General features: G+C 36.5%; 1 protein-coding gene across 2 annotated transcripts in view; it reads left to right on the forward strand.

The window, feature by feature from the left end:
- Nucleotides 1–26,188, forward strand: part of PDZRN4 (PDZ domain containing ring finger 4) — a 388,487-nt gene that overhangs the window by 339,792 nt on the left and 22,507 nt on the right. The window lies entirely within an intron of this gene.

Consider the following 26,188-nt stretch of genomic DNA (forward strand, 5'->3'; position numbering starts at 1 on the left):
ATCTGCACGAAGGGTAAGTGTATATAGAGTTGAAAGTCCCTTAGGAAAGAAGGAGCTTGATGTACTAAGCAAAGAAAAAGATCAGAGTTGTTAGAGTGGTGTTTATAGAAGACAGAGGAGAATTACAGGCCACATAATTCAGGACCTTGCAAATCATAAGGCTTGTGGATTTTATTATAAGTGAAATAGAAAGATATTAGAGGGAATTAAGAGGGAAACAGCATGATTTCTATTTTTATATTTTATTTTATTTTAATTTCTATTTTAAATATATAACTTTGGCTACCTTTTGGAAATACACTGTCAAGTTTGGTGAGGATACAGAGAAACGTGGTAGGACGTGATTGTGCTCATTCGGGTGAGAACAGATGGTTATTGGGTCAGTTAGTAGAAGGGAAGAGAAGCCAGGGAATATTTTTGAAACGTGGCAGATATTATTGCTGATTGACTAGTCATGGAAATAAGGAAAACAAAGGAGTTGAAAGCAGTGTCTTCATTTTCGAAATTGAGCTATTATATAACTATTTCCTAAAAGGAGGAAAACGGAGGCAGGGAAAGTGTGGTGTGGGGAATTTGGAGGCAAAAATCAAGAGCGTTTTAGGGTACACTGAGTTTGAGAGGCCTCTTCGACATCCATATAAAGACACTGAGGGGGCCGCTATTGCAGTACAGCACTCGGAGATATCAGGCCTGGACGAGAGTCCTGGGGGAAAGGATGAGAAAACAAGAAAAAGGCCAAAGACAGTCTTTCAAAATTGTACTACCAACAAACTAGAGGCCTAATTGTATCAATGATTTGAGAAGAAATTATATTTTGCTATTTTTGGAATCAGCCTGAAGTGAACTCAAATCAAGCTTCGCTGCTTAGTACTTGTGAGACGTCTCTGACACTCAGGTTTTTAACCTATGAAAAGGTAGTAATACATGTTTCATAGGATTGTGTGAGATAAGGTATGACAACATGTAATATCACAACTGGCATATATATGAAATATATGTAAATATATATGTATGTATATGTAAACTATAAATATATGCCATATATATATACATATAAAACTATATAAATTATGGAACACAGATATGTAAGATATAGGTATAGATATATCTACATATATCTCTATTCCATCATTCAACCATTGTAAGTCTCAATTTTGTCACCTACAATGGAGAATATTTATGAAGAAAGGAAAAAATGGAAAAGAAACTCCATACCTTGTGGATGATAGGGTCTGAGTACAAGCACCTGAAACATGATTCTGAGCCACACACAAGGAAGACTGCTCTAAGAAGCATAGTAGGCCCAAATATATTAAATCCTCTTTTATTTAAATTTAAAAAAAAACTTCAAATTAAGCCCATTTGAATGTTTGACTTCCACATTCTCTATTCTTCCTTTGCCCAAACAACGTAAAATAGTATTTGATTCTCTACCATTTAAAAAAATATCTCATTCATTTCTCAATCCATTGAAATCTGATTTGAGAATGATAAGTAATTGTTGAGTGACCAAATCCAATCCTACCTTCCACTACCTTATCATCTCAACAGAACCTGGTGCAGCTGGTCATCTGCATCTTCCTGAGAGGTCTTTGTCCTTTGCCTCCATAATACCACACTGTCCTTCCTTCCAATTCTAGAACAACTCACCTGGAATAAAGCTTAGTTTCCTGTATCTATATGGGGGCTACTAAAACCATATGTCTTAGGGCTATGGGGAGGCTTAAGCAAGCTGAACTGTGGCTCTTGGTGTTCTGAGCTAGCAGGGAGGATGACGCTGGAGGAACCCGCAGTGTGCATGGCACTCCTTCACCCCATTTGTTTGCAAGCTCCAAGCTCAGAGACGCTGTGGTTCACTAGTGCTGGAGAATAAACCTCTTGGTTCTCATTCGATTTTGCCTGAGCTTCAGGCTTTAACATAATCCCTTCTGTTTTTCATTGTCCAGGGATTTCTCATAATTTCCAATCTATGAAGAGTCGCTTCATTTATTTTAAAACATGATGGTAATTGTTGCAATGTGGAGCTTAAGGAAATTCCTGACAAAATAAATTAGATGTTCTTATTAAACATGTTACTACAAACTGAAGAAATTTTTGCCAATATTTATAAAATATTTCTGTTTCACTGCTTTTTAAGTTTCACACACACCCTTCTATCAGATATTTGTCTCAGTCCTTAGTTTTACAACTTTATGCATATAAGTAGTCAAAGACATAAAATTGTCCTACTTCATAGTCTGAATTCTTATTCATATAAATACAGATCATAGTATTCCCATAATATATAACTAAATACACAGTGTTTAAAATTTTTTTAGACTTTACTAAATTTTGCTTTTAGACTCAAAGATTTTGAAATGACTTTCGCTTCTATTGTAATATACTGATGCTTTCCTTTCAGCTATCTGAAAGCCATAGTGACCCAATTAAGTTCAGAAATAAATATTTTTGAGCAATACAGTATTTCAGATTCTATGCTGAACATTGATAAGCCAAAATAAATAGGGCACTTTCTTCTGTTTGGTGTAGATGTGAAAACAGGGAGACATATATAATTACACTACTGTAAGACATTCACAATAATAAAATACAGACATGGCACCAAGAAGCCAGTGGCTTACTCTTCGGGAAATGGTCAGTGAGGAAATGATATCTGAGCAGAATTTTGAACAGGCAGACATTTAAGGCAAGAGCAAGTGGCAAGGTGTGAAGGTACTGACAAGGATAGGAGGTTCCAGGAATGGCAAATAGGTCAGTCTAACAGGAGAATTATATTACAAGAAGTGAAGAAAGACATGGCTGGACAATGTGCAGGGCCATATAAAGAAATGGCTTTTCATAATAAGAAGCTTGGACCTTATGCTACGGATAATGAGAAGACAATTCCGTATTAGAAGAGGTGTGATGGAGCCCAGATTTGCATTCCAGATAGACCCAATTTTGTAGAAATTTGGAGGACGAACTTGGAGAAGCAAAACCCAAAGAAAGGCAATAAATGAGGGGCCAATGTTTATAGTCCAGGTGGGATATGAAAAGAACTAGAACTAGGGTGTTGAGACTAGAAGAGAATAGAGTCAAATAAGTAAATGGGGGCCTTTTAAAAATAAGCACAAATTATTTAGGCCCTCTGTTATCTTTCCCATGCATGACAAGTGGTTATGAGCCCAATTGTCTTTATAGCCAACCACTGACCAAAGTCATTCTGACAAACTTGACATTCAGCACAATTTGTCCTTCTTGATAAATGTTCCAAGGAGTTACGACAGTCACCTGTCAAAATTGATAAGTGAGACGACAGTGGGGAATGCAGGCTTATTTGTAATGTCACAGCTGCCAGCATTTGCAGCCTGTTTACCTCTAGACTGGTTCTGTCTCACTCTGAGACTTTTCTATTTCCATCCAAATAGGCCCCAAACACATTGAGGCTGTGCCTACCTATGTGAGATACTCATTCCAGACCAGTCTGCAAGTGCAGGAGGAGGATAAAGAGGCTACTTTCATTAGGCTGTTTTCACAACTGAAGAGTGCCAATAGCTTTAAAAGAGAAAGCATGAACTTCAGCAATCTTCTGTAGGCATTTAGCAAAAAGGTAGTAAATTCTGCGAAAGAGAAAAGCCCACAGGATTATGGTAGCATCTGCTCCTAAAATCTTAAAATGTTCATCACCTCATGCATGGATGGTGTCTGAGGAATAAGGAACCATTTTTTTATTAAAAGGACTTAGTTCTGAACAATAGAGTGGCTGATATTTTTAAATTAAATACACATGAAGGCACTTTAACTTCATCTTCTGCTTTTGTGAAAGAAAGAAACGAAAGTCTCAGAGGACCACCCAGGGCAGATGTGAAGTCCATGGTGTGCTCTATACAATAAACTTCTTTCTTTTCTTTACAAATGAGATTGTGGTCATTTACGTACATGAACACATTGCTTGCAAAACCTAGAAAGGAAAGAGCCAAAATCTTAATAGAGCAACAGTGGGACTTAGGTTTACCCACTGTGTGGTCATTAGGAAAACTTCCATTCCTGGTGGAAACTCAAAAATTCTTGAACTTAAACATGAGATGCTAGACAAATTGTAATTATGGCAGACTCACAGCCACTGCTTTTTAGTTCCAGACCATCCTGCCTCACGTTGTTTACATTAGGAAAACATATTTTTGAAGATTAAACTGATTTTTATAGAAAGAAAATAACAGTTCTCTGAAACTACAATTTCCTTTACTTTTTAGCACACAGCAGTTAATTTTAAGGTTTTTTTTTCTTTAACACATACGTTTTCAAAAAGTGTTATAACCCTGTTAATGTTCTCAAGGTCCTGCATTTTGTCTGCTGCAGACATTTGCCCTATTGACAGTTTAAATCAAAATTTTTATTGCCGTTTTTTAAGTCCTCTTTTTGATACAGCCTTCACATTCTCCTGCTGAGATTATTTCAAGACCTAATAGACTCCATCATTAGAAAACATTTTATAGTACTCAAATTGGCTTTTCCTATGTTGAATTTCATCCAGTTTTTCCTCTCCATTGCCCATTACAGAAGTCATTTGCAGAATCTCTGCATTTTAGCCAGGAGCATTCAGTGAGAGTGACATCCTGGGGTGCTGGATACCAATGGCATTGCCAAGCTGGAAAGGACTGAGTTTTCTAGGCCTGGTATATATTCAAGAGGAGTGTGCATACATTTGCACGCGTGCGTGCGTGTGTGTTTGTGTGTGTGTGTGTGTGTGTGTGTTAATTTCTGAATTCCAAGTGTACCTTAATTACTGTCTCTTTCCATTACACTTATTTCTCATTCCCTTTACAAGCTGAAGGAAACGTGTTTGCATAGGCCCCTTTCCACACTCATACTTGTCCTAGATTAGATATTGAGTTAAATTTGGTTATACCTAATAGTATTAGGAGACTAATTCAAGAGCACTTTAGTGCTACCATAACATGCACCTTCCTTTTGTAAAAAAGATGATATCCCTAATATCTAGCATCAGATACACTTAAAGTTGTTTTGCAGACATTCTGTTGGATTTATGCATTTATGCAAAAAGAGCTTATTCTTTTTCATTTGGTAAGGTACTACTAGGATGAAACACATATGCACTCTCTGGCCACAGTAATTTAATATCTGTTATTCATTATAAGTACACAAATAACAGTTGCCCCGTTTTCTTAGAAAATGTGGCACACATACACCATGGAATACTATGCAGCCATAAAGAGGATGAGTTCATGTCCTTTTCAGGGATGTGGCTGAAGCTGGAACCCGTCATTCTCAGCAAACTAACACAAGAACAGAAAACCAAACACCACATTTTCTCACTCATAAGTGGGAGTTGAACAATGAGAACACATGAACACAGGGAGGGGAACATCACACACCAGGGCCTGTTGGAAGGGTGGGGACCTAGGGGAAGGATAGCTTTAGGAGAAATATATAGTGTAGATGATGGGTTGATGGGTGCAACAATCCACCATGACACGTGTGTACCTATGTAACAAACCTACACGTTCTGCACATGTATCCCAGAATTTAAAGTAAAATAAAATAAAAATAAAATGCCAACCTTAGGCAGTTATAAAACTATTTTCAACTCTACTGTTTTCTCCATGTTTTTGTGGGAGTTCCTTAAGTCATTCCTCAAAATCCTTCCAGAAGATTCTGAGTGTCCTTGGGGTATGTGTTATATATGATCTCAACTCTTTTGTTGCCATTCCATGAAATCTGACATCTTCCTTCTCTCTGGCTTCAACTGTGCTGATCATATCCTCTTCTGGACCTAATGTTCTAATGACCACTGTGTTCTTCTCTCTCCACTTCTGACTGGTTCAGACAGGTTGCCCAGATCACAGTGTAATGCATGCTGTGTTCCAACAATTACCTCAAGGAGAAAAAGCAACCTGTGCCTGTCTTTATGCTTTTGGGGTCATCAAGAGCTGAAATGGGTCTTTCATTTTCACTTTCTCTATCATACTTTTAGAGCAACGGCATAAGACTTGAATGGCAGATCTACAATACTTGAGTGATAAATACTATGCTACAATATCAGCTTGCCTTCAAACACAGATTCAGTGAATGACGTCTACCCAACACCCACTTTTAGAAAAAGAACATGATTATGGCATTGCAGTTCTGTGCATGCCTGAACCACTATTTTGAATTTTATGTTTATTATTATCTTGCTTTATAATTATGCCACATAAGTTTGTAGCTCTAAACAATGTGTTATTTAACTTTGCATGTTTATATACATGCAACCATATTCAATACAGTATGGTTGTTCTGAAACCTGTATTTTTTTTCTGAAAATTCTGAACCCAGTTCATCCAAGTTGTAATGTGTAGTTGTAAAGCACTCACGTTCACTGCTATATAGGATTAACATTTTTTAAAATGGTGCAGTTTATGTATTCACTTGGTGGGCATTTGAGTGTTTTCGTTTTGTGATATTATGATGTGCTGTGAACATTCTTTTATGCATAGACTGGTGCATATTAAGAGAGTTCTCTGGGAACACTCCTGGGCATAGGATATGCACATCGTTATAATATATTTACTAAGAAGTTAGTGCTTGAGCCAATTCTACTCATACTAATTATGTGAAGGTGCTCCCAGAGCACCACATTCTCACACACACTGGGTGGGCATGATCAGACTTATGATTTTCCTGACTTTTCATTGTCTCCAATTGGTTTGAAATAGTATTATATTGCAGCTTAAAATCTTCCTTCCCCTGATACCTAATGAAGTTGAGCATCCTTTTGAAATGGGAAGAGTTCCCTTGTTCCTGTCGCAGGGAGTGCGATGGAGGTGTGGCTCGCTTCTTCAGTGTCTCACTGCTCAGACCTCTAGGGGAGCATACAGACCGGCAGGCTGTGGGGCTCTGACCCCAGGGCAGTGTCTAGGTGTGGATGCTTACAGCTCTTGAAGCCACAGTTGGCATGCGCTACTGTGTGCTCTTTTAGTTTTGGCAGCTTCTGTTAACCAGCTCGGTTGGATCCTCTACTTTGTTGCAAGGACAGAGGGCTTTCTGTATCCTGGGTTCTTGCCTTGGTGTACTAGAAGAATCTGATCACATCTGGGTTTGGAAAATGAGTGTGAGGTTTTATTGAGTGGAAGTAGCTCTCAGGAGGTGGGGGACCCAGAAGGGAGATGATTTTCCCGTGGAGTCTGCCACTCAATGGCCTGGGCTCCCCTCCCACCGCCCCAGCCAAACTCCATGTCATTCTGTCAGTGGATGGCCTGCCAGTGTGCCGGTGCCTGTCCCTGCTCCCGATGTCCTGTTGGTGTGCTCCCGATGGCCTCTCTACATGCAGCTGCTTGTGTGTTCCTCCACCAATATGTTTCTCTCAACATGCAGGTGCTTGCATCTTCTGCCAGTCTGCTCTTATAGAGGTCCAGTCGCTTGAGTGTCTGCCTGCTAGGGTCTCAGGTTTTTATAGGCCTAGGATGGGGCCATGGTGGCCAGGGTGGTCTTGGGAAATGCAAAAATTTGGAGGTGAAAAGAAAAATGTCTGTCCTCACCTGGGTCCGTGGGAATGGAGCCCTAGCTAGGGACCACACCGTTTCCTTCCCAGCACTCCTCTTCTCCTCTTTCATATCATTTAAAGAGACCATGCTCTTTTCTATCCAGCACTTCCATATCAATTCGATATGTTTATTAGCCTATTCGTTTTCTTCTTTCTTACAATGCTCATTTCTATGTGGATTGTCTTTTATTTATTCTTTAGCTCTTTATACATTTTTAAATCAATCCTTCATGTGCTGCAAATACAAACACTATTTCCCAGTGTGTGACTTGCTTCATGCTTTTTTAATAGTATTTATGATAAACACAAGTTCTTAATTTTAATGCAGTAAAATATATATATATATAGGGTTCATGATTCTTCTATCTAGTCCAAAAAAATCCTTCTTGCCCAAAGAAAAAGTACTTTCTATTTGTATTCTAATATTTTTAAAAAACAATTTTGTCTTTTACTTAAGTTTTTAACCCATACAGGTTATTTTTTATTGTGGTTAGAGTTTGGGACAGAAATTTATTTTTCTGTTATGTACAACATATTCTCTCAGTACTACTAATTGAAAGTCCATTTTTTCTCTGATACGTAATTAAAACTCCATCATAAATCAAGTTTCTGTATATGTGTGAGCCTGTTTCTGGTCTCTCCATTCTGTTTCATTAGTCATTTTGTCAAACTGTGTCATACTACACTGTCTTCAATTGTTTTATATCTTTATAAGAAGTCTTGGTAGCTGGCTAATCCTCTTACTTTATTTTTCTTACAAATACCTTTACTATTCTTTGTCCTTTGGTAGTTCATATAAATTTTTGAAATAACCCTGCATGTCTACAACAATGTTATAGATTTTAATCTATACATCCATTCTGGAAGAACTGACTCTTTTGCCATTGATTCTTTCATATCATGAACATGAGCTTTTCTCTTCTCTAGGTCCTCTTTAATATTTGTCAACAGATTTTATAATTTTCTCCATAGGATTGCATATATTTTTATTAGCCTAATTCCCAAGTAGTACACATTTTTCTGCAATATTATGTAGTAGGTAAGAGAACAGACTTTGGAATTCCCAGCTGTTCCATTTTCTGATTGTATGACCTTGGAAAAAATCACTTACCCTTTTTGTGCCTTGGCTTTCTCATCTATAAAAAGGGAATATTTATATACCAAACCTTAGAATTGTTGTGAGGACTAAATGTATTCTAAATTGCTTGCAACACTGCCTGGTACAAAATAAATGTAATGTGTTTGCTATTATTATGTTGAGGAGAACATTTTTCATAAAAGATTAATTCATGCCTGAAAAATATATATTTTTTTGCATTTATTGGGGATAATAGCTATAGTGATACACTTGATCAGCTTTTTAGCCATATTGTTCAAATCATCTACATGCTTTAAAATATATTACCTAATTGATCTATCAATTACCATTACGTTAATAGATTTGTCAAACATTACCTCTATTTCTGTCATTTCTACAATTTGGGATGATGAGTTGAGGTGTATCAAAGTTTAGAAATGTTTATTTCTTCCTAGTCAGTTTAGCTTTTAAAAAAATTTAGTAACCCTCATTATTTATTGTGACGTTGTTTGTCCAAAAATATTTTTTATTTGAAAATATAGCTATACCAACTTTCTCTAAGTATTTTGTGGCATATCTTTTGCCAATCTTTTACTTTCAACTTTTCTGAACTGTTATGTTTTAGATGTTTTTCTCATAACTTCTTAAAGCTTCTAATTACAAGTGTTTCCTATACATTTTTGGTATAGCTGGATTATTATTGCTTTACAAGTGGTGGTGGTTCTTGTTCACATTTCTATTTTTGTCATTTTCTATCTTTTGTTTTATTTACACTTATAATTATTTACTTATAATTATTTATAGATTTGTATTTAATTATATTACATCATACTATGCCTTCTTTGTTTTGCCTTTTCTGTTTCTTCTTCCCTTTTTTAAAACCTTTTACGTGAATTGATTGACTATTTTTCTCATCCCATTTTTTTCTCTATGCTGAATTAGAAGTAATATATACTATTTCTATTCTTTTAGTGCTTATCTTAGAAATTCTAGTTTAACAATTTCATAATTATTTTACTTTCTTTAAACAATAAAAGGACTCAGGAACACTTAAATTTTATTGACTCTCTGGCTGATTCATCTGTTACCTTTATAAGCATTTAAATTTCTTCTGGTTTTATTTTAACTTTTTAAGTCATTATACTCATTATGAGTTGCTATATGCATTCCATATTTGGTTAGATTTTCTTTGCTTTTAATTCCTTTTTAAATCACAGATCTTCCACCTGAGTTTACCTTCTAAATTTGCACATCTCTTTTAAACATTTTTTTTTTAATTTAAGTTCCAGGATACATGTGCAGGATGTGCAGGCTTGTTACCTAGGTAAACGTATGTCATGGTGGTTTGCTGTACGTATCAACCCAATACCTAGTTATTAAGCTCAGCATGCATTAGCTATTTTTCCTGATGCTCTCCTCTCCCATTCTCTCACTCCCCACACGTTCCAGTGTGTGTCGTTCCTCTCCCTATGACCATGTGTTTTCATTGTTCAGCTCCCACTTACAAATGAGACGATGCGTCATCTGGTTTTCTGTTCCTGCGTTAGTTTGCTGAGGCTAATGGCTTCTAGCTCCATCCATGTACATCCTTTAAAGTTTCTTTTAGTAACAGTCTGCTATTGGCAAAATACTTTGGTTCTTTTGTTTGTCTGAAAATATATTTTATCCTTGTTCCAAAAAGATATTTTCCCTGGGTATAGAACTCTAGGTTTGCAGATGTTTTGTCTGAGCACAATAAAGGTACCTTTCCACTATGTATTTACTGATCCGTTATATATATATACAATGTGTAGTAAATAGGGTTATTCCTGCATCTGTGGATTAGTACTTTCATCAGTTCCATAATATTCTATCTCCGTATTTCATAACTCCTATCTCCTAGTTTTTATTTGTCTCTTTGTGTGCATTCTAGATAATTCTGTCTATCTTCTAGTTCACTAATTTCCAGTTGAGTAATTTCCCTCCTCAGGTATGTCCAATCTGTGGTTAAATGCATCCATTAAATTTTCATTTCAATTACTATACTTTTTATAAGTTCTTCTATCTTCATGTTAGTTATTTTTATACTATACTTTACTTATATTTGCAATTCCTTCTCATATTTCTTCTGTTATATTAAATCTCTATATATTTCTAATGGCTTTGCAATTATTCTATTTTTTTTTCTGTTGCTGAATCTCACTCATGACGCATTGTTTCTTTGTGTGTTTTGTGAAATTTGACTCTAAGCTCATTCTAACTTAATCTCTATCACTCTTTGAGACCTGGGTTTCTGCAGATAGAAAGTGTATTTGTTTCTGCCAGACTTCTGAGGATATCACCCTCCTAGAAGTCCTTTAAGCTTAATTATCAGCTTGAACTATTTTAGATACAGTTCACAGTCAGTGTGAATTTGAACTGCAAACTTCTGTGAGGTTTGCATGAGAGCCAATTTGTTACTGGTACATTCTCAAGTGAGTCTTTTTTCCTTTTCACTCAGGCCAAAATGTATAATAGGCAAGTGTTACTGTTTGAATGTGTCCCCCAAAAATTATGTGTTGGAAACTTAATCCTCAAATAGAGCAGTGTTAAGAGGTGGACCTGATGAGAGGCTTTTGGGCCATGAGGTCTATGTTCTCACAAATCCATTAATGCCATTACTACCAGAGCGGATTTGTTATTGCAGCAGTGGGTTCATTATAAGACGGTGAGTTTGGTCCGTTTTTCTCTGTCTCTCTTTTGCCCTCTCTTTGCCCTTCTACCATGAGATGATGTAGCAAGAAGGTTCTTTACCAGATGCTGGTCCCTCCGTCTTAGACTTCTCAGCTTTCAGAACCATGAGGCAAATAAATTTCTTTTAAATTGTATTGTAAATTACCCAGCCTTGGTATTCTGTTCTAGCTGTGTAAATGGACTACGGCAGCAATTTTCTTTACAATCCCTTGGGAGGGGCATGGTGTGGTTCTTGTTCACCAAGAGTATAGCCGTCGGGTTCCCAGCTTCATTCTGTGATCTCCTATTAGACTCTGCACCTTGGGCTTTGTCTCCTGTCCTTCATGCCTTATGAAACTGTCAACATTGAGGCTTAGGTTCACTTAAATCAGTAAATATGTAAATACGTTCAAGGTTAAAATCAACTTCCTAAATTGCCAAAACTGGAAAGCAACCAAGAAGTCCTTCAGTAGGTGAATAGATAAATGCACTAGGCTACCTCTAGACAATGAAATATCATTCAGTGCTGAAAGAAATAAGCTGTCAAGCCATGAAAAAACATGGAACAAGCATAAATACACATTACTCAGTGAAAGAAGCCGGTCTAAAAAGACTATGTACTGTATGATTCCAGCTACATGAAAAAGCAAAACTATGGAGAAAATACAAAGATCAGTGGTTTTCAGAGGTTATTGTGGCAGAAGGGATGAAAAATTTGGTCACAGAGGATTTTTAGGGCAGTAAAACTACACTGTATGATATTATAATGGTAGATACGTGCCATTATACATTTGTCCAAACCCACAGAATGTATACCAAGAGTAACCCTAATGTCAACTATGGACTTTGAGAGAAATGATGTGTTAATGCAGTTTCACCAACCGTAACAAATACACTACTCTGGTGGGGGATGTTGATAATAGAAGAGGCTATGCATGTTTGAAGGAAGGATAGAAATTCTCTGTACTTTCTGCTAAATTTTTCTGTGAACTTAAATCTGCTCCCCCAAAATAACATCTATTGAAAAGTACACACACACGCACACACACACACAATCCTTCTTGATTTTTCTTCTTCTTCAAATTCTTGCCTTCATTCGTTTTGTCCTCTTAGTATTTACTCTTATTTTGTCCTCTTGTTAGTATGTTTAACAAAAATAAGTTTGTAACTATCATTGGTTGTTTTCAGCAGACAAGTTTTTCAGAGTACTTAGCAGTAATACTGGCAAATATGGAACTTCTGTTTTTTTGAGCCATACTCCTTGAATCTTTGTTCCCTGAGTATCAGTATTATTTTCTACAAGAAGACTATTAAGCCCTCTTTCATATGGGTCCTAGCAGGCCCTTATGCTAGTCTTCTAGACAAGTCCTGATGTAATTGAATACTGGGCTGAACATATAGGGCCTTAAGCTGGGATTGTCCCTGTCTTCCATTGAAACACTATAAGCTCAAGTATGAGATGTGTTGAGATAGAGTTGCAGAGACCTCAGTATAGTCAGAGGGTGGAAGAGAAGAGCACTTCTGGGTGATAAAAAGAGACTGTGGTAAACATGTGGTTTGAAATGTGTGCATTTATGTGGCAAATGGGCAACGGGCACTTCTTACTTGGAAAGTTCTATAATCAACACTGAGATACAAAGCTGAAAACATTTTCTCTACTCTTTGGAAGTTCATAGTTCATTAAATCTCGAATCATAGGTAGAATTTTAATTAGGATAGTAAACGAAGTGGCATACGTTTTTTTCTGAGGCATACGTTTTTTTAAGAGGAATCTCTACGACAGAGTTGGGGAATGGTTCCTACTTCAGTTTGGCCAGGTCGTCAGATGCGTGAGTGGAATAGTGGGAGAGTTGGGGGAAACGTTGTTTGAGATCAGATTACAGAGGACCTGTAGTGTCAATCTGTAAGCATGTAATAATGTGTTTAATGACTTATATTAAGGGGATTCATCAGGCAGTAAGGTACCAGATGAATTCAAGGGGGTAGAACAGTCAGGAAAGAGATTATGTTGTCCCAAACTGTAGCAGCAACAGAGGGAGTAGAAAGGAAGGCGGAAAAGATAACCCTGAAGAGAAGACCTACACCTGGATAACTGGCAAAACAATAAGGTCATTAACCAGCTTGGGAAGAAGATCAGATTTGTGAAGAGTCACTAAGACCAACCTGCTCAGGTAGGAGAGAAAGAAAAGAGATGAGCAGACTTTTATGGTATATCCATTATTTATTTTATTAAGAATGAATATTTGTATTTTAAAATCATGTTTTTTTTTTATCTTAAGTAACTACATGGTCACAGCAAAGATATTTGGAAATACAAAGGTATATTAAAAAGAAAGTAATCAGCTTCACAGTAACAGCAACTAGAGCTAACTTTTATTTCCATCTAGGAATTTTTCTTTAAATATAAGACTTTGAAGAATGGGGTTATGTTATACAAATTTGTGATCATTTCCCTTTTTATAAAAGTTCCTCAGAGTCATAAAATTCATTCTTTAGATATTTCCTTATTTATTTAAGAACTCTCATATTGTGGACATAGAGGATATTCATGATACTTTGCTACTATAAATTATACAGCAGTGAACAGATGCTGATATACTCGGGTTAATTTCGATGATCCATGTTTTTACATGTAGCTACTAAACCAGAATGAAGAATGGATTATGCGGTGATTGAAATTAATTTCAAATGGCCAAATGATCAGATTAATTCATTAACAACAAATAGAGAAACATGCCTACTCTTTAAAGGCCCAAGGAAAAAGCAATATAATTATTGGGCAAGTAAACATTAAACACTTTTAATAAATAAATATGTTAAATAAATTGAAAATTGAAATTAATCTGATTAGTTATAATCATATATCCACATGTTAAAAAATAGCACTCAGATTTATTTAAAATGACACAAATTGTCATCATTATTATACAAACATACAATTTTACAACCATACACCAGTCACTGGAAGAATTATACCATCTAGAATAAAACATTGATATATGTGTGTGACACTATATACATTCTTATGAAAATTTAACAGCTTGTAAAAGTCTGTACCATCATTTATTTTGCATTTTGTGAAATAGATGATAACATAGTGTCAGTGTTAAACATTACAGTCCACTGTTAGTTATAAATCCAGGGGGTACAGGCAACTAGTTATAATCAAACTTAAAAGATATGTGCACATGAAATTATTCCAATAAGTGATATATGTGTAGATATATTATGTATAAATATATATATTTTGTGGAAGCTCCTCTAATTCTCCTCCTCAAGAATGGACATATCGCCTCAAAATGACTTTTTCCCTTCTAAGAGTATATATATTTAAAATGCATATCTTCCTGCTTGATTTTAAAAACTCAATTATCCTGAGATTTTTGGAGAAAAAAAAGGCTTAAAATGTGAATAAAACACTAAAGTTTAACATCAATATTTTATCATCTTTTGTTATATATTTTAGTAAATCTATTTTACAGTTCAATTTCTTTGGTTAGATCAGAAATATTTGAACACATTTAATTATATTAAAATATTACATTACCAAACAAGAAAAGGAACAGAGAAGAGCAATTTGAGAAAAATTATTATTACATTCATAGGATCTTGACAGCTGTAAGTCTTGTACCTTTTCCTGTTATGATGACCACAAGAAAAGCTCCCTCCCGCCAACTATGAAATAGCTTAGAAAATATTGCAGGAATAGCCCAGTGCCTCATTAGAAAAGCCTCTATTTCCTGCTTCAGTAACTAGCTGATAGAAATGAAGTTCATCTTATCAACAGGTTTATTTATTTTCTATTCTTCTTCTTTGTTAATCTTCCTTTTGTGTTTCCTTAATAATACATGCTGGAAAAGTTCCTGAATGCTTTTCAAATAAAGAGAAGTTCTGAGGAGGATTGATAAATCTCTGTTTTGTCAACATAGACACGGGCATCTCCCAGTCTGGAATTCAATGTATAATATCTGAAATAGATAAATGTAGGCCCTCCTTTTCTCATTCATCAGATCAGGAGATATTCAGGTGCATTAATTGGTTTTAATGCATGTTACTAGAATTTTATTGCCAGTACAATAAAGATGTAATACATTTCATGTATCATAATAGACTGACATTAAAAAATAACTAGAGCTGGCTCTAAAAAGAATAGAAAAGGAAAACTCTAGAATTTCTGCTGTTAAATGAGTTTTTTAAATGCTTTGGTATTATGGCCAGTGACAAAATGTAGAACCTACCAAATTGGAAATCATGCATCAATTCAGGATCAGTCCATCACCTATGATTAATCATTATGTATTTACAATGACATTTTTTGTTATTATACACTGTGGTACTAATCTGGAGATGAGAAACTCCAAGCATCTTTTTTAATAATTAATCTTGTAGATCAAATTTCTCACTGACCATCAGATCCTAGGAGAAAATACTATATTTTAGGGGAGTCATAGTAGGGCACAGAAGAGATTTAATTCATTATTTTATCATATTCTCAACCAATGTCTGAGCATTGAGTATAAAAATATAATAACATAAAAAGATTTCCTTCTTTGATCTACCCTCAGGAACAGGTTTATTCCATGTAATGTTTTCAATGTAAAATATTTGTCATTTCTGTGTAACACAAACAACCTGATCCACCTATGAACAAAACAGTAGGTTTGCGCTATTTTTTTGCAAATAATTGTCATTGCTTATCAGCATATAGGTCCATCATAAAGCATGATAAATGGAATATTATCTGATAAATTTAAATTAACATCTCTATGCAAGTTCAAAAATTAGTTTTTGTTACCATGCCCCAGATTCTTTTCTTTCATTAACTTCTAACTCAGGTTTTCAGTAACTCTAGCCTCTCTATTAACTCTGTGTGCCCTGGAGCCATCTTTCAGCCTTAGCAAACCTAAATAGGCTCCTCCTCTTGCCTTTTTCTTGGACTACAGCCCTATAACTCTTAATTATTCCTCCTTTGTCCCTCTGTCCTTACCCATCTATCCTACCTTTCAAGGGCTAGGCAGTGTCTCAACTCTTGTGCCAAATATTTAACAGGGCTTCCAATATTCCAAAATGTAGGCTGCCAATGACATTGATTCCCATTAGACAAAGCAATGATAACCCTTAACAGTATAGTATGTGACCCAGAGTTAATATTCATTACTTTTTCTAGTCCTATTTTTAAAAATTCCCTTAAAGTCACTCTTGTGGATCTTTCTGTGAATGTTCAGACTCTGCTTTTATCCCTGACAATTCTTTCTGCCACCCAAAGTAGCTATCAATTGTCTGTATCTGCCCTTATATTTACCCAAAAGGTATTTTGCCTTTCTGAAGTGAATACCTCTTCAAAGCAACTTTTTAAACTATGAAACAGAATCCCAAACAGTGGATGCTGTCTCTTTAACTGATTTCCTTAGCTGAAAACATAGCAAACTCAAGAGCATGATAGCAGATGTAACCAAGAAGTGCAATCATCCATTCAGAGACAACCACAGCATAAAGGGTCACCCTGTCCTTTTGGACTGTTTACTTTGCAGAGTGCACATACCTAATATCGAAAGAAGATTGTTAACACTTTCTTTTGAAAAGCTATTTTCAGTAATTCAAAGGAAGGACAGCTTACAAGTGCTGAGAGTGGAGATGCAATAAAGGCTGCAGGGTTCGCTGAAAGCAGCACTGTGAGCATTACAATAGGGATTTGAGCCTCTCAGAGAATGGACAGTACTTTTCTATAAAAGTGAGGTCTGCTCTTTCTTCTTTTTAAATTTGCTGTAGACACTAAGGGTTGAAAGAATAGAAAAGACCTTTTCAACTCAAGCCTTGCTTTCCTAAGAATTCTATGCTGTCCACCCTCATTCAGTTGATATCACAACAAACGAGGTTCTCCACCTTGTTCCTGCCTCCACATGTTTCATCTGGATAACACACTTCATTCAGCATCTCTCTCCCGTTCAGTGATTCTGCCATCCCCAACACACACCTTTCCATGAACCCCCACCCCTCAATCCCAGGTCAGAATGACTTGATTGAAGAACAGGATCAGCATGGTAACGGTAAAAAAGAGCAATTGAATGAAAGTCAGGAAGCCTGGTTTCTACTCTTAGCTCTGCCACTAAATTATCAGGTGAATGTGGATAAGTCACTTCAATTTATAAAAGATAGAAGGCAAGTTAGATTATGTCTAAAATTACCTCCCAAATAATTGTGGGAAATAAATTGTTTTCTAAAAAAAAACCTAATCAATATTAAAGATAAAATACAAGAAATTTATGGTTCTGCTTGGGTTAAATACCAGAAAATCAAGTTCTTGCTTCCTCTTAATACTCCTAATTTTATAATTGCTTATGTTTTCTATAAGATGAAAAACCATAGATTATTCATACTGGCCTCCCTCTCCCTTTTCTGCTCAGGACTTGACTTGGTTATGAGACATTTTAGAAATCAGTCCTAATCCACCTCTCTAGTGTCCTCTCTTAATTCATTCCTAAGCCCCCTTTGTGGTAGCCAACACTGAATTTCTCACCCTCCATGTAAACAGTAGCTCCTCTCTGGAGCCTCCTCTCTTGGGGCTCATCTCGCCCCTTGAATCATCCGATCTATCTTTTACCACATATCTCATTGCACTATAGTGAATTCTTTATGTGCTTAAGCCTCCGTCTAGACAATGAGCTCTTCAATGACCATTGGACTATAAGAATGTATCTCTTAAAAAAACAATCTTCAGAGTTAAAAAGTGTGTGTGTGTGTGTGTGTGTGTGTGTGTGTGTGAGAGAGAGAGAGGGGGGGGGGTGAGATCTGTGTTCAATTTCTGATTCTGATGAGTAGTTTCTGAGGGACCTTAAATAAATTACTTAATACTGGCCCTGAATTTCCTCATTTATAAATTTGTAGTAATATCTACCAAAAGCAATTGAGATTATAGTCCAAGAAACAGAAGACCTAAAACAAATGCTTAAGGAAAAAAAGGAGTTTTATTGGATCTTCTTGCTAAAAATACCAAAAGTTTATTGTTTTAGATATAAAGATTCAGGGGCTCAAATCATGGCACTAAATTTCAATCTTTCTCATTTTTGGTTTTTATCCCTTTTTCTGAATCCATCCTCAGGGTCTATATATTGTGGCATGATAAAGCTTTGAGCTACTCCTGATCTACATTCTGTGTTTCAAATACAATGGAAAAGACAAGTGTTCTTTTCCTAATAGTTTCAATCATGAACCTGATTTTGATGGGCTTGAACTAAATCAAATACCCATTTTTGAAATGATCACTATACCCAGGGAAGTAAAATGCACCCAATAGCTAATGCCTGGGTCACAAGCCTACCCCTGGAGCTGAAATCAGCCTGAACAAACACATGGACTAGAAAGAAAAAGGTGTAATTCTGCTAAATGAATTTAGGGACATGTTTCCAAAAAGACAGTGAATAAATGCTAGATGGCCAGAAATAACTTCTGTGCACTGTACACTCTATCAGGTTCTTAAAAAAAAATCAAATGAGACATTATTCAGAAGTCATCTAGAGAAATGTCTGGTACATAAGAAGTTTCCCAGTGTGATCCATAGCACGTAGCAGATGCTAAGAAAATGTCTAGTCAGTAAAGTATAAGTAAAAACTGAACATGCTAGAGGAATTCTTAGAATTAGTAACTTCAAAGATAATTTTACTTTAATTTTACAGTTCATTCTTTGATTACTTTTCTTGTTGGCAGAGATAAGAGAGTAGGTCACATCTATTGTTTATATAGCTTTCTGAACATACTCTACTTAATCTAATATAATTATGCTGCTGTACAAATACAGCAATAGCAATTATACCATACAACCAACTTCACTAGAGGAGTTAACTTATTAAACAAATGCATGTGGGACTTCTCATAAGCTCTTAGTCCTCTGCTGGTACTAGAAATGCAAAGAAAAAGAAGACAAGGTGCCATTCTCAAAGAAATTTCTATGCTTCATATCTAAGGCTGTGGGATATAATAATAAACATAACAGATAAGGATCTTCTTAGAGAACAGTAAATAGGTAATTTTAAAACTAAGCATCTTTTTTTTTGTTTGTTTGTTTTTTTGAGACGGAGTTTCACTCTTTGTTACCCAGGCTGGAGTGCAATGGCACGATCTCGGCTCACTGCAACCTCCGCCTCCTGTGTTCAAGCAATTCTCCTGCCTCAGCCTCCCGAGTAGCTGGGACTACAGGCATGCACCACCATGCCCAGCTAATTTTTGAATTTTTTTTAGTAGAGACGAGGTTTCACCATGTTGACCAGGATGGTCTCGATCTCTTGACCTCGTGATCCACCTGTCTCGGCCTCCCAAAGTGCTGGGATTATAGGCATGAGCCACCGCACCCAGCCAAAACTAAGCATCTTAATGAAATACACATTTTCTAATTAAAAGAAAAGAAAGAAAAATAAATGCTCATAATTGTCAAGAAGCTACTAAGCATCAGTGAAATTTTCATATAGGACTTTAGGACCCCTACTTCAGAAAGATTGATGGACAAGGGTACCATCTAGCAAGTAAGCTGAGAGCCAAAAAATGAGAAAGAACAATATACCATGAAATCAGAGGAAGGCGCTGTTGAGAATTCAGACCGGGTCCTGTAGCTAGAATGTAAATTCCAGCTCCGCTTCTGATTTACTGTGTGACTTTAGGCCCAAGTTCTCTCTGTGGCTTCCTTTCTTCATCTATGGAACGGAAATAATGGTAACTGTGTTTAAGAGCCAATAGGTTAATGACACTGCCTGCATTCAAACCCTTTGCTTCTCTTGCATGAACTGGTAACATTCGCTTAATCCCTCCAACTCCCCCACTATGCTAGTGCTGAAGTCATCTTTCTAAACTACAAATCTGACAGTTTTATTTCTTTTAAAATAGCCCCCTTTACTCTTTGCAAAGAGTCCAAATTACTTAATAGGGTGTGGTCATCCTTCCGTGACCTGGCCCTTGCCTACCTCTGCAGTTTTAGTGTTCACCATGATCCCTCACCCAGCCCAATCTTAAACTCTTAGCTTTGCACACATTAACTACTTAAAGCTCCTCTAACATGAAATGCTGTTTCCTACCTCTGTGCCTTTGCATGATCAATGTTTCTCTGTTTGGAAATGTGGTCTCCTTGGTAAATACCAAGACTAATTTTATAATCTCTTCAAAGTTTGCTGGATTATTTCAGTAGTCGCCAACCTAGAGCTGACTCTCATGTACACAAGGTTTCCCTCTGCCCCACCCCATATGGATATTTGTGTGTGTGTGTGTCTGTGTGTATGAGACAATGAGAGTGCTCTATTGAGGATACTGAAATGAGTAATACAGGATAAGAAGGAATAATTCCATGGGAGAAATTCTTGAAAAATCTTAAGGGAATAGGTTTACAGAGCATGAGTGGAGACAATCACCTTTGGTGGGATTGGAGATTTTTCTTTCATCGTATAGAAAGGCAGCCCAGAGAGTCTTTCTACGTACAAATGCATGTGGACTGATACAGTAAGTGGAGGGAAGACACAGAGGTTTCCATTCCATGGTTTCTTTTTCCACAATGAAGTTTGGAACAACATGACTGGCCAAGCATGAAGAGAGAGAAGGGCATGGTAGCAGAGCTGTAGACAAAAGAGACACGAGACACCAAACTGGGAGAGTACAAAGTTGAGGTCATAATAATCCACTAAGATCCAGTGAACTACGAGATAAGGACATTGACTAAGAGCAGGCAGTTTTTGTTGGAAATTTGAAAAAAGAGGAGCACTGGTTCCTTTAGCATGTAAAACAGCAACTTGGCAAGGAAAGTAGAGTGTGATTGTCGGCAGCATGGATTGCCGCAGCATGGATTGCCCATTTGCAACCTGTGGTAATGAACTTACAGGGAAAGCAGTAGCTATAGTCATCATGGCGTGCATTCCCTCTGGGACCAGGCCACTGCTCAGTTGGGGAAGCAGGGAGGTAAATACTTGGTCTTAACCAGTATTGACCTTTTATTTGCATTATTCAGTGGACAAAAAGAACAGGGTAGTTGAGAATTTTATAAAATATATTATGTCTAACTCTGAATTTCAAGCTGCATCAGGAAAGAGGAGTGGGCCTGAATTTTTGACAGTGAGAAGGGGAAGGGTCGACAGGTTCAAGGTCAAATGAGAGAACAAAAGTGCTAGAGTGGGAATGCAAGAACATTTGAGCTGACCAGGAAGTGAAGTGCTTAACATTGCTACTTTTAAAATAAGGCAACTATGAAAATGACATTTTATGAATAGTCTTTTCTACACATTGTTTATGCCGTGTTAAACTATTTTGAGGGACATCTCCCAAGAACTGACATATAAGTCAGGAAATGAAATCATAAATGGCCGAGGATAGTTAGCAATACCTTTAGGAAGCTAATAAATGATCGTTTTAATATCTGCTAAAAACTCAATAATCAGCTATGAAAAACCCTGGATTCTGGATTCTTCCAAAGGTAAACCACATGTTGCTAAAAAAAATAATACAGTAATTTCAGTTTCCTCAAAAGATACAAGAAGTAAAATAGAGAAAGGAGGAAAAAAAAAACCTTCCTAATGTAAAAAGAAGTATCTTCCTGGTTTCTTCCTATGCCTTTGTTCTTTGTTTTAGGCAGAGTTCTATCGGGTAGAAGCCCATTCTAGGAAAGTTTTCCATGCAATCTGCCTGGTTTCCTAGCTGTCACAGCAGAAGTAATGATACAATATTTATGGAACATGGCCTGCCACGGTGGCTCACGTTTCTAATCCCCAGTACTTTGGGAGGCTGAGGCAGGTGGAACACTTGAGGTCAGGAGTTTGAGACCAGCCTTGCCAACATGGTGAAACTGCATCTCTACTAAAAATACAAAAATTAGCCAGGCATAGTGGTAGGTACCTGTAATCCCAGCTACTCAGGAGGCTGAGACAGGAAACTCACTTGAACTCAGGACTGGAGGTTGCAGTGAGCCAAGATCATACCACTGCACTCCAGCCTGGGTGACAGAATGAGACCCTGTCTCAAAAAGAAATAAATAAAAATAAAATAGGAAATAGAAAAAATATATATGGATGACTTCTCACTTCAATTTTATATTTCTCTTTTCTATCCCTGGCCCAGATTTCCTGACATCGACTATTGTTTACCAGCATCATGAATTCATTTCCTCCCCAATTAACAGTAGAGGCAAAAGTAATATTTCTTTCCTCATTAAGGCATAAACTCTATTCCAAATAGGTCATTTATGACTTCTTAAGGTGATTCACAGCCCACAGTGAGAAGCAGCCAACCTGTGTCTGGAGAAATGTGACCACTTTCTTTCCCAAAGAATCCAGAATGTCTTTGATTCTAAGAATGGGAAATTGGAGGTTAAAAGCTGCCCAAATTTCAGAAGACCATTGAAAAAGAAGTAGTTAAATAAAGAGGCAGGGTTAAGGATGTTAGAGAAAAGACATGACCATAAGCTTTAGCTTTTACTCTTATCTCTCTACAGAAATGTGATTTAATTATTAGTTGCATCAACTTGTTATGAATAATTTGGAGTTGGAGGGTGCAAACCTGAAATGTTTTGTCAGAGGGATTTGGATATTCCAGGAGTTTTGTTATTCATTTTTTTACTATTATCCCCAGATTTCATTATGCTGGAGATAATGATACTCAAGCAATATTTTTATAATAGACTAGCTTTTCTTTAGCTGTGGGGATTAAAGTTTTCATATTTCTCATTTGATTCATTTTTTGAAATAAATGTTTTATTGGAGCAACATGGTACTTTACTAGTTACTAATCAATATTCAAAAATATAAAATGATATATGATTAACACTGAGTCTGAGTAAAGTGCATGTATTGTCTAATAAATGAAAACCAGGAACACAAAGATATGGACACAATAGACCCTACATTCCCTTATTGTCAATTGATATAAATGACTAGTTTATCTAGCCCTAGTTCTTCTTCAGACTTGAATAGTGCTGACTGCATTTGAATTTTCTTATGCAGAGGAAAATCTTTATGGCATGCATGGGCCTAAGTGCTCTTTAAAGTTTGGGAACAATGTTACTTAAAAAGTGATTGCTTCTTAAGCAGTGTCAACCCTTGTTTCTTTCCCCAACAGAGAATTCTATCTAGAAAGCAATTTTTTATTCTTTTTAAGTTTCTCATCTCTTCCTAGACTCAACCACACACACAAAAAAAATTAAAATTTCATAGCACTGGAGTACAACTAATTTATGTAAAAATCCTATTTGTGTCATTCTGTGATTAGAAGGATGTTTCACAACAAGCTTTAATAACAAACTCTATCTTTTACTCCACCTTCAATCTATATATAATCAATTTCTTACAATATTAGATACTGAAGTTTGATTTTTTTTAAGGAGACTTTAGACACGTTCCCAGAACATCACGTCTTGAAGTACATTTAAGTCAAAATGAATGTAGTTTCACCAGGTGTGTGAAGTGATTCTTTCACTCTAGTCACAAATGGATGGTTAGTGCTGCCATCCATGCAGGCTTGGCTTTGATTTGTATGCACTCATGAATTGTCTCCATGGAGAAAATGTACAGAGGTAGCATTTCACTTTTATGTGTTTCATCAAATAGCTTCCAAGTGACAGGGGGAAAGTTATGAAAGTTGTTAGGGAAACATCCTCTATTACCAGGAGGTTGTTCCTTCAGAAGTCAGAGGCTTGTATGTCCTGTGAAGGGAATGCTTAATTACACCTATGCTGCAGAATTCCTTTTAGATAATCAGAGACTTTATAAAGCTACCTTTGCCTCCTACAAACAAAATTGTCTATGGGTAGACAAGTTATTTTGTCATAGAATTAAGGGAACTTTGATTCTAAAATGTATGTTTCTGTGTTTTAATATAAACTGTGTAGTATCTGAGATATTCTCAACCAAGAAATGCAACTTCACTGTCAGGACTGGAGTGAGGTGGTTTGTGGTATCCAGAAAAATCTCACTTGGGTCTCTTATGGTGCCTGAAGGCTTTCTGCCAAGGGTTTAGTCCCCTGCTTTAAGGCTTTGTATTCTCAGCATTTATTAGTATGCGCCAAAGCCTGTTTGGGTCACATATTAAGTAATTATTAATGATGGTTCCTTTGAGAGATGTTTATGTATTATTTTAATGTCTTAAGAGCAATCTGTGAGAGAATGGAAAAGTCACACTGAATGCCAAGCTTTGTTAGGGGACAGGCAAAATGGCAAACCTATAACACTCACACCTCAGGGACTCCAGGCAGGTGAAAGGAAATAGGAGGGTGTTGAGTGAATATTGGAAACAAAGACCATGGAGATAATTTTGAGACCTGTTTCACAGTTTGGATTTGGTCCAAGACAATAAAAATATTGAAAAGTTACTTTGACCTGAGGACCTTAGTCTCCTTTCCTGAGATTCTTGGGCAAGTGCTTTGATTTGTAGTGTTGAAAGATTATAGGTGGATTTTGCCCTTTTTGTTTTAATACATTCATTCAATTTTATTGCAAAATAGTTGGATATGCATCTTCCAAGCAAACACCAATGTCAAGGTACACAATTGCAAATGTGGAGAAAACATTCAAAAAAGAATGTTCCCCCTGAAAATGTCTTTTCACAATACTGAGAGTTGCTTCCATGCTTTGTTAGGGCATTGAAAGTCAGTGGATTTCAGCTTTGGTTACAGCTCCTCATTTGTGTTGATTTAAAGGTCCCAATCTCAGCTCGTTATAGAGTGTGTAGGTTTCCTTATTGGTCTCTGAGGAATCACTAAGAGATGCTCCTCGACTGTATACCTTGTTGCAGTAATTGAAGCTGTTTTGTTGCTATAATTTCTTCCTAATGTTGCAGTTTTAGTCAAGTATTCTTTCCCTCTGGAGGCATTAATTATCGCCAGTTTTGAAAAGACCTTTGCTTGATGTGTACATTTTTGCCTCTGGTGCCAAATCATTTCATTGTTTCCTAGTCTGTGTCTAGGTAAAAGGATGTTTCACCTTTTCTCTTTACTGTTCTGCCAGCACTATACCCTAAGCATTATAATATAGAATAACTTTTTCTACCAGTCAGAAAGTCAACATTCTTTATAGTTCCATACATTTCACTAATTTGCAGTACTTACGTCAGAATAGAGGATTTAAATTCAGTTTTATTTGCTGTTATCTGTGAAATTATTGGTCACTAGAGTTTATGAGAGCAAATCCCCTTGCTAAGGATTTACCCATGGTGTATAGCATATCATTTTTAAACAGGTTATTACCACTGACAAGGACTTCATTAAAATACAGAACTGATAGGGAGGATATTTACTCAAATGTAACAGAGTGTTCTGGGAAGTATTCTCTTGTTTGAAGATAAGTAAGTTTTCATTTTGTTCTGGTAACTATTTCAGATTTTAGACAGTTAAATGAATATTTATGTCTTAGTCCATTTGGGCTGCTATAACAAAATGCCATGAACATGGTGGCTTCTAAATGACAGAAACATATTTAGCACAGTTCTGGAGGTTGGGAAGTTGAAGATCGAGGCACCAGCAGTTTTAGTGTCTGGCAAGGGCCTGTTCCTCATAGAGGCAGCTTCTCACTGTGTCCTTACATGGTGGAAGAGGCAAGATAGCTCACTCGGGCCTCTTTATAAGGGCACTAATCCCATTTATGAGGGGTCAGCAGCCCTTATGACCTAATCATCTACCAAAGGCAGGTAGGTAAAGAGAAGCTGGGCTGACAGTCTGTTATCTCCTTGGCAGGTAAAATATGTTGAAACCCTAACATTAGGGGTCTCTACAATTATATGTAGTCTTTTTTTTATTTGAACTAATATGTAGAGACCCCTAAGGGTCTCTATAATTGTGGAGAACACAAACATTTAGACCTTAGCACTCTATTCTTCTCAACTTTCATGATCTATACACACACACACACACACACACACACACACACACACACACACACACA

The sequence above is a fragment of the Sapajus apella genome, unplaced genomic scaffold, assembly GCF_009761245.1.
Source record: "Sapajus apella isolate SASKATOON/1434 unplaced genomic scaffold, GSC_monkey_1.0 scaffold66, whole genome shotgun sequence".
Classification (NCBI taxonomy): domain Eukaryota; kingdom Metazoa; phylum Chordata; class Mammalia; order Primates; family Cebidae; genus Sapajus; species Sapajus apella.